Source organism: Convolutriloba macropyga, chromosome 6 (genome assembly GCF_964194025.1).
Source record: "Convolutriloba macropyga chromosome 6, txConMacr16.3, whole genome shotgun sequence".
NCBI lineage: Eukaryota > Metazoa > Xenacoelomorpha > Acoela > Convolutidae > Convolutriloba > Convolutriloba macropyga.
This window is the reverse complement of record NC_134473.1, coordinates 1,317,306-1,329,791: the sequence shown is the minus strand read 5'-3', so window position 1 is coordinate 1,329,791 and position 12,486 is coordinate 1,317,306. Positions and strand designations below refer to the sequence as shown.

At 31.0% G+C, this 12,486-nt stretch overlaps 1 long non-coding RNA gene across 1 annotated transcript; it reads right to left on the bottom strand.

Moving 5' to 3' along the window:
* Positions 1 to 253: 253 nt before the first annotated feature.
* LOC142340685 (uncharacterized) lies at positions 254 to 3,072 on the bottom strand. Its single transcript, XR_012759075.1, has 3 exons — positions 2,801 to 3,072; positions 712 to 786; positions 254 to 519 (listed from the first exon to the last, which is right to left on the bottom strand). It is a non-coding gene; the product is annotated as an uncharacterized LOC142340685 (long non-coding RNA).
* Between the last annotated feature and the right edge of the window lie 9,414 nt (positions 3,073 to 12,486).

The window sequence follows — 12,486 nt, the reverse complement described above, 5'->3', positions numbered from 1 at the left end:
AGACCTTCAACATCCTTTGCTGTACCACTAAAAGTCACAGGCTAACCCGCAAATTGCTTTATTTGAAAACATTTAAATATAATTGAATTTCGTCACAAAATATAATTCAATAAATTTGGAATTTGTTTACCAATTTCACTGCTGGATTCAAATTTTATGTAAAGAAATTTGAAGATTAGACTAAATTATATTCAAACAAACCAATTATTCAACACTAATAAATTTCCATTTAATTTCCAATATTGTGTGAGAATTTATGCCGAATATGTTTTCCTTTAGTTAAACGAGTTTCTCCACGGGTGTGGTGTCTTCTCGCACACACTTTTCAGTCAAGGTCATGTATTGCAGTTGAACACGGTTCCTTTTCCGCCATGATCAAACGTGCGTTTTTCCTTTTCCATGTGATTCACACTGACACTTTTCCTTATCGAGGATGACCACACAAGAACTTTTCCCCACCAGTCATAATTTTGTCGCGATTGTTTCATTTTGCACATCCGAGTGAAACCATATTGAGAGCTATAACAATCTGGATATTACCTCCAGTAACAAAAATATGCATCGAAAGCTTATCATAAAAATTTTAATTGCTTTAACTGCATGATAGAGGGCGTTAATCGCAACATTGACAAAAAGAAGTAGTTAATCAGTTAAACCTTGTTGCTAACACAAAGAGATTTAAATATTAGTCAGGAAAGATAGAGTCCGTACCAGAAAAAGATGAATGGTCTTCCTGAAGGGTCTCAACAGTCTCCTGTCTTCTGTTTTTCACTCTTCGAAGAAGTGCTAAAAAACGGCAGTATAAAAAAAGAAAATTGCAATTCTCATCCCAAATCCATAATTACCCAATTCTGTGATACTTTAACCATTTTAAAATTGTTCTCAGTTAATTAGCAACTATAAATGGCTTTTTTCAACGGATCCGAAAAAACTCAGCTTTCAAGTGTACTACATTTATAGACTCCTGTTTGAGCAAACATGTACACATAAACACATACATAAAAAAACATACATGCATACCAACATACATGCTTCTCGAATTATACTTAGTGATTATTGTTTAAACGTAGTCTTTTTTGTTGCATCAATTGGCCTGTTTATTTTGAGCTGTGTGACTTAACATAAAAACTGTTATCATGTCTCATTCATGGGGGACATATCAAAACCTTAACGAAAACATGACCAAACAATGTCTCATCAGACATGCATGAAAACTAAAAACTGCGAATCGGACAACAAGCCGTATAATTTTGCAGAGCCGGAAGAAAAAACCCTTGAAGCTTCTCGATACATTTTGTTCAAAAATAACTTTGCGTTTCAGTTTACTCGGAATTTCTTTGACATTATTGCCTCTTGAAATTTAATAAAAAATATGCGTTCAAAACCATTTTTACAAGATCAGAATGAGAGTGCTCGTGTGTGTGTGTGTGTCTGCGTGCATCTGTGTGCGTGTGTGATTTGATTGTGTGTGTGTAAATTTTTGCGTTTGTGTGTGTTTGTAGGTGTGTGTGTGTGTGTGCGTGTTTGCGTGCACGTATGTATGTTAGATTGTGTGCGTGTAACGGTTTAAGTGTGTGCGTGCATGTGTGGTGCGTGAAATTGTTTGTTTGTGCGTGTGGGTAGGCACGTGTGTGTGTGAGAGTGTGTGTGTGTGTGCGTGTGTGTGTGAGTGTATATGTATTATGTGCATTTTAGTGCTTGTGTGTGTCTGTGTGTGGTATGTATAGATGTATGTGTCCGTGTGTGCTTTTGTGTACGTGTGCTTAAGTTTTTATGTGTGTGTAGGTAGGTTTGAGTGTGTGTAGGTGTGTTTTGCGTATGTGTTTTTGTGTACGCGTGTGTGTGTGTGTGTGTGTGTGTGTGTGTTTGTGTACGTGTTTGTGAGTGTGTGGTAGAGTGTCTTTATGTGATAGGAGTGCGTGTTTGTGTGTCCGTGTGTGTGCTATGGTGTATCATTCGTGTAGATGTGTGTGTGCGCGTGTGTTTGTTCGCGTGTGTAAGTATGTTTGTTTTTGTGTTTGTGTAGGTTTGTTTATTTTTAAGTGTGTGTTTGTATGTGTGTATGTTTGTGTATGTGAGCCAACGTATGTGTATTGTTTGTATGTGTGAGAGATTGTGAGTGTGTGTGTGGTGTATGTGTGTGTGTGTGCGGGTGTGCGTGTTTGTGCGTGGTTGTGTATATGCGTGTGTATATATGTGTGTGAGTGTGTGCGTATGTGTGTGTGTCTGTGTTGTGTTTCTTATTGTGTGTGTGTTTGCATGTGTGTAGGTGTGAGTGTAGGTGTGTGTTTTTTTTGTTTGTGTGTTAGTTGAGTGTGTTTGTGTGTGTCTGCAGTTGCGTGTGTGAGAGAGAGTGCATGTGTGTGTAATTGTGTGTAGATGTGTGTGTGTGTTTGTGTGGGAGGGGGGTTAGGAGGTCAAACCGTGGGAATAGGGTTAGGCAGCCTGGATGACAGGAGTGGGCAATGGAAGTTTCGAGAGGGAAGGGGTTTGGAAGCGGGGGGGGGGTGTTGTGGGGGTCGCCTGATAGGGTAACCTCAAAACAGTTTTGCTTATTCACATTCTTAGGTGCTATTAAGGAGGCTCAAAGAGCCCTTATTGCACTCCGGGTTTTACCTGTTTATCCCGTTTTTGAGAACGAAACGTCAGACAAAAAATCAGTCAAGCGAAAAATCTCTAAAAAAAGACCACAACCCTATTGTAACTGCTACAAGCTTTTATTGAGAGCATTCAATCACAAACAAACCCCCACTGCTAAAATGAAGTCTTATAAATTGCAAATATAAATTGCGGAACTCACGTTTGCTTCGTCTTCAGAATGAATAAGAAATAAGAGGCAGTGGATATCAATCGTAACTGAAAAAAGAAATTTTTAAATAATCGTAAACCTCAGAAGTGATGTTAAAATTAATGTCTGTTAATAGATATATCTGTAAAAATAAATTACTGTTTGCCTGCAAAAATTTACAAATGTTTTTTTGTTCAATACAATTCAGTAGCGTCCAAATCACGACCGTTTCAATGACAGTATTGGGAGAAAGAGGCGCGTTGTTCTTCACTGGAAGGAGAATAAATTGGTGAACAAATAGAAAAAGGAAAAGTTTGGTGTTTTGGAAAAGGAAAACTGGTTCAACGGTACGAACGAAAGTTAACTGAGCAGGACTTGAACAATTACTAATACAAATTCAATGCGAGAACAAATTCAATACGAGTGCTCAAAGCGGCGCTATAAAATTTGGCGGTAAAATCTGTCTCAAGTGAACAATGCAAATATAATTCGATATAAACTTTCTATATTAAGATAGACATTTTATATGCGTATTTTGGTAAAATAATGCTGGAACTCATTAAATAGGAATATATTTAAATGAGAACAGATTTGCTAGGATGCGGGAATTGCTTTTAAATGCTGTAAATGAACCTCTTAACATTTTAGTTTCATTAGATTTCAACAAATCAAATTCATTACTTGTATTTGAACAATCTCTACCACGTTGACAAAATAAATAAGAATCGAATTTGTGAAATTGTGTTGTGTTATTTTAAGTAATGTAGTCAGATAAAAATGATCTTCTGATAAAAACATCCGACACAAATTGTGAGGCTTAAAGCTAAAATAATAGCTACACTGTCACCACAAAACAGAAAAAACTCGATAATGTTAATGCAACGATGATAAAGACGACAAAAAACAGATTAAGCCAGATAAAAGAAATCAATAATGAAGATGACAGGAAACAGATTAGGCCAGACGAAACAAGTGACAACAATACCACCAAATTCTTGAGCAATAATTAAAGCACACCAACTATTCTAGAGTATAACAAGAATATTGACATGAAAAGTATCTTTGAAATTGAAATTTACTACCAACCGTTGATACAAATGACTTCGTAAACAAAACTCTAATGTGATAATAATTTACTATAATCTAATTTAAAAATCAATATAACCAATAAAAACATCATTGAAATAAGAAATGGAGAATTTGCTAAATTTATTACTATAACTATAAATCTAAACTAAACAGTAGTTAACGATGAACTCATTCGTTAATATATTCTGTCAACAAATAGGGTTACAAACACAAATAATTTGTCTAAAATTTGCTAGGGATATTAATGGTAAATGAAACAAACTAAAACATTTGTTTGATAATCAAAATATTACTGAGATAATAATAAGCTGACGCTTGTATTGATCGATGGAGAATATTAAGAAAAAAAGTCCATGTAATAAAGAAAGTTTCTACATATATTAGTTATGTTTTTGGAAAGCAAATAGGTTGATAAAAAGGATCAAGCACTCTTATAACTACATTATGAGTTCAGTAAAGAAGATTTAGTGTAGAAAATAAGGGTTATTTATCAATTGTAGAAAAAAAAACTCCTGACAATGTTGATAAAACCAACCGCACCACCTCAAGAAGTTCAATCTAAGCTTCATACCAGTTTCTCAATTTATTCAGAATAGTTATTAAATGACAGCGTCTCAGCAAACAAAATTTTCAATAATAACGTTTACATTATAAAAGCTATTAGAATTTTTTATGAAACTGATACACTGAAATATTATACGAAGTTGAGTAAGGACAACACCTATACGAACATTTCCAGAAAAACAGAAATAATTAATTATAGCCACAATTTCAACAACAATCTCGATTGCATTCACAGGTATAGGATTGACGTAATCGATAAAAACATCTTTTGCTACAGCAGCAGTTTCTAAAATTATTATCAGTAAAAAAAAACAAAAAAATTAAAAAATAACAGATGTGTTAAGATGTGAGATATATATGTCTACACAGTCTACTGAGAAATTTCATCATCTATATAATAAAACAATTAATGGTAATATAACAGAACATAAAGATTGTGAGGAATATAATAGGATCTTATGAAGAATTAATGAAAAATAATAGAAATTAATCAAATGTTGTTTTTTACAAAAGTTTTCAATATTCAGTAATGATAAAAGAATTATAAAAAAAATCACCTTTCTGTTACAATTAAAAATCATAACATAAAAGGTTATAAAGAAAAATTATTTTTTGCAATAATAGTATTTCATTCTATTTACTTACAAACAGCTTTATTTTTGGACCTATGTATAAACTTCTTTTCTGTACCACTTTTAAATCTTCACCTGTAGTAGCAAATTTTGGTTAAATCAGAAAATATAGCTAAATCTTGTTTTGGTTTTATTGTTGCAATTGATGATACCAATGTTGGTTATCTTAAGAGCTCTTACTGGGATTTAATCAGCGTTTTTCCAAACTTAACTGTAGCTTTTCTAGTTTTCTTAAAGAGCTCTTTAAGACCTTCAGCTTCTTTTGCTGTACCACTAAATGTCATAGACTTATTTATTTTCAATGAGGTAATTGAACTTAGCATTTTGTTTTCATTAGAGTTCACCATATCAAATGCACTACTTGTAGTTGAACAATCTCTTCCACGTTAACAAAATGAATTAGATTCGAATTTTTGAATTTGTGTTTTTTTTAATAATGTAGTCAGATAAAACTGATCTTTTGATTAAAACATCTGAGACAAACTTTAAAGCTTAAAGCTAAAAAATTAGCTAAAATCTTACCACAAAACAGAAAAAAATCAATAACATTACGCAAAAAAGTTAGTCGCAAAATGTTAGGTTTTGTTAAACGAAGTAACCTTACAAAGTTTATTTTTAACACATTATACAATTAAAATACAAAATTGCTGCGGTTACTTTTTATATCGTTATCATAAATTTTCTTTACTTTCCCTCAATTTTACCATAAATTTTTAGTTTAAGACTGATCATTTCATCTATCAAAATTTTTGAAGTTAATAAAACTCTCATCGTGGTTATGACTCTTGACGATTAATATACAGTTTTTTATCATCAAAATTAATTGAATTGCTTTCAGATCGCCTCTTAATACAATCAATAACTTCAGAAAAAAAGTTCATGCTTACTATTACCAGGAACTATAATATCAGTCTTATCTTTAAAATCGAGATTAGTTAAATCCAAATCTTCTTTATTAATTTTACCTTCAGTAAAACTAAAAAAAACCAAGTGCATTCCTTTAATGTAATTTTAGATCTTTAAGCAAAAATTAAGTACATCTAAGAAAAACCGCGCCCATAAATTGGCTTCAAATTAAAAGTTGACTGAAAACACTTGCACCAAGATATATATTTTTCTATCATATTCTGTTCTTCTTTTCACATATTCAATTACAGTACAGTCTGATCGTCATTTCTAATCACATTATTACATATTTTTTCCGTACAATTTTTTAATTCATCATTTGAAAACCTAGCTTAACAATATTTCATAGAAAATCACATGTTTCAATAAACAAAAGCTTATCCACTGAGTTACATATATATCTTTCGGAGCATCCATTTCTCCTTGTGCTTTTTTAACTTTTTTAAAGTTGAACATAAGCCATCATTACACAAACTTGTTTAAACCAATTACCCTGTTGATTTTATTCACCGTTATAACAATCTTCACAGCATATTATTTTCTCACTTCTAAATTGACCGTTCTCTCGTTTCTTATAACTGATCCATTTTCTTCAAATTTAAAATGTTAGCAATATTCAATTCCTAGTCTTTCCTTAATCGTCATTGGTGTATTCAAAATCAGAGACTACCCAATAACCATAACCAGAATTCTCATCCGCATTTGATACATCTTCTTAGGCAATGTTTGTTATTTTGTTGAACTCTTTTTTAGCTAGCTTATATAACCATATAGATTTTTTACGCCTATGTACCATTTTTTTTTACTTTTTGCGCATCTTGAATGGACTTTAATTCAAATTCTACATAAATTCAACCAACATTCAGATCTATATGCCGGAAGATTAACATGTTTTAAAGGGTTATGTCCACATCCAGTTCTGTTTAAGTTATCAATTTCGTTAAAACTATTCTCTAATATATTCCAATTTCAACTTTATCCAAGTTTTATTTATTATCCAAGTCTTTTCATTTCACTAAATATGTCAACATCACTCTCTGATTTTGATTTACATGTTAATGGTGATATAAAGCCTGCCAATTTTAAATACACCTAATACTTTATCATACGACCTCTTCGAGTCCCAATAAATACCAGCAGAGTGACGATGATCCAATTTATAGTTACTTACATGACCCTATTTAATTACTTCAATTTGCACCTGTAATCAGCAGCTATTTTCTATCCTTATTTTGTTTAAGCAATTAACAAATATTAACGTGAAATCATAGCCCTTCTCATTATAATATATATTACGAAGAAAAATCTTTTGTTTGTATCATTATACCTAAGATCACATACTTTACATACAGACCCTCTCAATTTTTATGTTTCTTGACAATGATCTCTAACTGTTTGATGACCTTCATTTTCCGTTATATGAGAGATATTATTTGGTTCATGATATAACTTACCTTTTTCTATAAACATCATCTTCTCATTAAAATTAAAAATTAAGTCACTCCCCTTCATTGAAAATCTCTAGTTACCTTCGTCGTCAAACAATCTAAACATTTTTTTTATCATATCCCCCGTTTAAAACGAATAATGTCAGTTTTGGTATTTGTTTATATTTACTTAAACTATTTTTAATCTAAAAAACTATCGCACCGAATTTCTTTATCTCCACATATACCATTTTTTCCATCTTGTCTTTTCTGTTCGTGCCCAACAGTATTGACATGAAAAATATCTTTGAATTGAAAATGCACTTTCAACCGTTGATACAAATGACTTCGTAAACAAAACTATAATGTGGCAGTAATTTACTATATTTAATAAAAAAAATCAATATAGCAAGTAAAAAATTCAATTAGTTAAGAATAGGAGAATTTGAAAAATTTATTACTATAACTATAAATCTAACCTAAACAGTATTTTATGATGAACTCATTCGTTTATATATTCCGTCAACAAATATGGTTAGAAACACAAATATTTTGTCACAAAATTTCTAGTGATACTATTGGTAAATACAACGCACTAAAACATATGTTTGATAATGCCAAATTTAATCAAACTATTACTAAGATAATAATAAGCTGTCGCTTGTGTTGGATGGATTATTAACTAAAATTATCATCAGGTAAATAAAAACAAAAAGAAGTTTAAAAAGTAACAGATATATGTTCTGTCTAAACAGTCTACTGAGAAATTTCATCATCTATATAATATAACAAAAAAGCGTAATATAACAGAACGTAACGATTATGAGGAATATAATAGGCTCTTGTGTCGAATTAAAGAAAAATAAAAGAACTTAATCAAATGTTGTTTTTTACAAAAGTTTTCAATATTTAGTAATGATAAAAGAATTTTTAAAAAATCACATTTCTATTACAATTAGAAACAATAACAAAAATGGTTATAAAAAAATTATTTTCTGCAGTAAAAGTATTTCATTCTAATAACTAACAAACTGCTTTATTTTTGGATCTAACTATAAACTTTTTTTCTGTAACACTTTTAAATCTTCAGTAGTAGCAAATTTGATTAAACCAGAAAATTTATTTAAATCTTGTTTTGGTTTTAATGTTGCAATTGATGATACCAAATGTTGGCTATCTTTAAAGCTCTCACTGGATTTTCATCATCGTTTTTCCAAACTTAACTGTAGGTTTTCTAGTTTTCTTAAAGATCTCTTTAAGACCTTCAGCTTCTTTTGCTGTACCACGAAATATCATGGGCTTATAAATTTTCAATTAGGTAAATAAACCGAACATTTTGGTTTCAATAGAGTTCACCATATCAAATGCACTATTTTTACTTGAACAATCTCTACCACGTTAACAAAATGAATTAGATTGGAATTTTTGAATTTGTGTTTTTTTTAAGTAATGTAGTCAGATAAAACTTATCTTTTGATTAAAACATCTGACACAAATTTCAAAGCTTAAAGCTAAAATAATAGCTAAAATCTTACCACAAAACAGAAAAAAGTCGATAATATTAATGCAAAAAGTTAGGTTTTGTTAAACAAAAGCAACATTACAAAATTCATTTTTATAAAACACATTATACAATTAAAATGCAAAATTGTGACGGTTGCTTCTTATATCGTCATCTTAAATTTCCTTTATTTACCCTCATTTTTACCATCCATTTTTAATTTAAGACTGATCATTTAATCTATCGAGTTTTTTTAAGTTAATAAAATTCTCATCATGGTGATGACTCTCGACGATTAATATACAGTTTCTATCATCAAAATTAACTACATTGCTCTCAGATCGGCTCTTAATACAATTCTTAAAATCAAATCTTTTGGGTTTCGAAACTTCAACTCTTCCATAACTTCAGAAAAAAGTTCATGTTTACAACTAGCTGGAACTATATTATTAGTCTTATCTGAATAACAAGTTTAGTTAAATCCAAATGTTCTTCATTAATTTTACCTTTAGTAAAACTAAAAAAAACCAAGTGTATTCCTTTAATGTAATTTTAGATCTTTAAGCAAAAATTAAGTACATCTAACAAAAACCACGCCATAAAAAATTGGCTTCAATTTAAAAATTCACTGAAAACACTTGCACCAAGATATATATTTTTCTATCATATTCTGCTCTTCTCTTCACATATTCAATTACAGTACAGTCTAATTGTCATTTCTAATCCCATTATTACATGTTTGTTTCCACAAAATTCTTTTCAATTCATCATTTGAAAACCTAGTTTGACAATAATTCATAGAATATAAAACGTTTCAATAATTAAAGGGTTATCCACTAAATTAAATATATGTCTCGAAATATATATTACGAATGAAAATCTATTGTTTATACCTAAGATTACATACATTACACACAGACCCTCTATAGTTATATGTTTCTTGACAGTGATCTATAATTGTTTGATGGCCTTCATCTTCCATATATGACATATATTATTTGGTTCATGATATAACTTATCTTTTTCTGTAAATATCATCTTCTCATTAAAATTAAAATTATATTCACTCCCAATCATTGAAAATCTCTAGTTACCTTTGTCGGCATACAATCTAAACAATTTTTCTGTAATATCCCCCGTTTAAACTGAATCATGTCATTTTTGGTATATGGTTATATTTGCTTAAAATATTTTTACTCTAAAAATTATCGCAGCAAAATTCTATAACTCCACATATACCATTTTTTCGATCTTGTCTTTTCAGTTCGTTTATTATCCCAACCCATTTTTTCTGTAAAAATAAAACTTTTACAATACAACACTTATGTTTAATGTACTTAGATTCAGAAAATTAAAAATCTTACTCACTTCTTGTACTTGCTAATAAAGCCTCTAAAATCCCAACCGAAAGCACAACGACCACTTCAAGATAGAATTCACTAACTTTTTTCTTTTTTTAAACTCACAAATTGTTTATATTAACTCAAATTTTCTAATTCCAGATTTTTTGTAGAGGCTTTTAATAATTCCATTTTGAATTTCTACTTTAATTAAATAATCAACAATGCTTTTATCACAATTCTAGCAATCAATTAGGTCATGTTCATATTTAGAATCAATAGTTGCGTGTTTTTTAACGAGATGTAACTAAGACTTAATACATAACCGTAAACAATTACAATTAGTATTTGCAACATTTATTATTATTTCTAGTTTTTAGATCGGGTGTTAAATACACATACTTTTTAACGGATGTCTCAATTCGTTCAAATTTCATCCCTAGAGATATAACCCCAAAGATCTCAATATAATAGCTATGTTCGTCATATAACTCCCTTATAAATTATAAGCACGCGTTGAGGTCAATGTTGGAGCTTTTAGGCATATATTCATCAGTTTCAAAGCTAAAATTTAATATCGGCTCAGCGGCTTTGCCGAATTCTTTTTCACCATAAACTTTTTATGCGCATTTTTAATAATTTATGTCGTTTTTTGTACATAAGCAACTGCTTGGTTCAGATCTTGAATATAACCACACTAGTGTTAGTAATGTATATGCATTTTTAATTAATACAAGAATTGATATTAAAGTTATCATTATCTTGAGTGAAGTCAACCCCTGAAGGACAATCATAATTTTTTGTAGTCCTTTATCGTTATCAAATGGTTAACCTTTCGAAAACTTTCGAAAATTTATCTAACTTCAACTTTAGGTATAGCTTTAATTTAACCTGTGAAGTAACTTGTCTGATCATCTGATTCAACTTAAACTAACTCCTCTAGTCGTTTCAGATCAACTTCACTCAACAAATATTCATCGCACTTTGATTCGAATTTAAATATAAATTGCAATTTTCACAGCCTTGTACATTCAACTCCATTTCATAAGGAAAATATTTCAATTTTTTTACTAATTTGCGTATAAAAAACTCTGTCAAAGAAACTGCTTCTCAGAGGAGCCAAGAATTTTCGGAGACTAGCGCAGATAAAATTTATTTATCCTTGTCCTAACGATGGTTTTTCTTTTTGTGTTAATGAAAAATAGGGTAATAAGGTTACATCTGTAAACAACAAATACAAAATAGAAAAAAAATCTCAATTCAAACAATATTTTCTGATGGGTATCATTACATTACTTGTAACAGATGCATTGTACATCAACATTTTAGTGGATTCAGTATCGGAAGACGAAGAAGCAGATTATGTTTTTGAGTCTACAAACATAGAGTTGATTAAATTAAAGACATAAATGGCCCTACTAAAACTGAACTATATATCCAGATCATATAAAAAAATTATAATATCTGCGAAACGATTTTACTGGTCAGCGATGAAAGGATTACGTCCTCTGCAAGCCACGGGGTTTCAACCATAGTGAAATCTAGCAGGACCATTCACTTGTGGCGGTTTAGCCGCTCTCGAAAGAGTTTATCTCAATCGCGAGTAACCAAGGAAAAAGATTTTTGGTTTACCCGGACCTTGCTCACAGTGAGTTTCATTGCTGAACCATTGACTTCCAATAGTAACCATTACTGAACCAGACAGATGCAAGTGTAAATGCTTCTGCCAGTCTGCCCAGAGTCGATTAAGAAACATCCCACTCTGTCCCTTTTCTTCGCCGCCTAATTTACATCATTGGTTAACACTGCACAGAACGTTTCACATCATCAGACTGTACATACAACGAACATAGCAAGTTTTGAAAATTTCGAATAGCTGACATCATGCGTAAAACTTTTAATATGGCGATACCCCTTCTTTCTTATTCTAGCTCAAACTATTCCATATATTTTGAGTAGAGCTTAATTATAGCAATGAGTAGAGCATAATTAAAGCATTGAGTGGAGCATAGCATTGAGTAGAGCATAGCATTGAGTAGAGCATAGCATTGAGTAGCGCGCATAAATAGATTTACATGTATCTGTCTATGCCTGAGTCATAATTTGCTGAAAGAATGCTGCAAACGCGCATCCTGTGCATGTAATTACCCGCTTAAAAGGCATAATGCGCATATAATTAGCCGCTTAAAAGGCATAATGCGCAGATAATTACCCGCTTAAAAGGCATAATGCGCAGATA